Source organism: Echinops telfairi, unplaced genomic scaffold (assembly GCF_000313985.2).
Source record: "Echinops telfairi isolate 266 unplaced genomic scaffold, ASM31398v2 ScPeMD7_7469;HRSCAF=8507_1, whole genome shotgun sequence".
Lineage (NCBI taxonomy): Eukaryota > Metazoa > Chordata > Mammalia > Afrosoricida > Tenrecidae > Echinops > Echinops telfairi.
Genome location: NW_022111373.1, coordinates 72,418,937 through 72,419,649, shown reverse-complemented (window position 1 = coordinate 72,419,649; position 713 = coordinate 72,418,937).

Sequence of the window (713 nt, the reverse complement as noted above, 5' to 3'; positions counted from 1 at the left end):
TCTGCAACTCTAGCTTTGCACCTATCTCTCACTCTCCAGACCCCCACCCCCACTTGTAAGAAGAGGACTTTCTGGCAGGGCTTCAAACCAGTCCATTCCAGGTCAACTTCCTGCTGAGAACTTGCCTTTCCCCACTCTATACTGAATCAGAATGCACATTTTAACAGGACCATCAGCTAATTTGTTTAAGAACTATCTGGAGGCGCTTGTTAAAGTGGAGCGTCTGGTTCAGTATATAGAACAAGGGGTGTTGGAGGTGGGGGGCTGGAAGAAAGGGGAACTCTCGGCAGGAGGTTGGACCAGAATGAATCAGTTTGAAGCCCTGCTTTCTACCGATTATGCTTTGTCCTTAGAGCAGCAGTTCTCAACCTGTGGGTCACAACCAACCCTTTTGGGGGTCAAGCGACCCTTTCACAGGTTGCCTGATTCATAACAGTAGCAAAATGACAGTTATGGAGTAACAACGAAAATAATGTTATGGTTGGGGGTCACCACAACATGAGGAACTGTATTACAGGGTCGTGGCATTAGGATGGTTGAGAACCGCTGCCTTAGAAGCACAGGACAAGAGAAGTAAGCTAAGGGTGGCAGGGCCTGGGCTAGGGACTGCTGGGGAGCAGCCCAGGGTAGCAGAACAGGGATTTGGGGTGACCAGCATCCTGGACTCCAGCACCAACTTTTTATTGGCTATATGATGTCATGATATATAATCC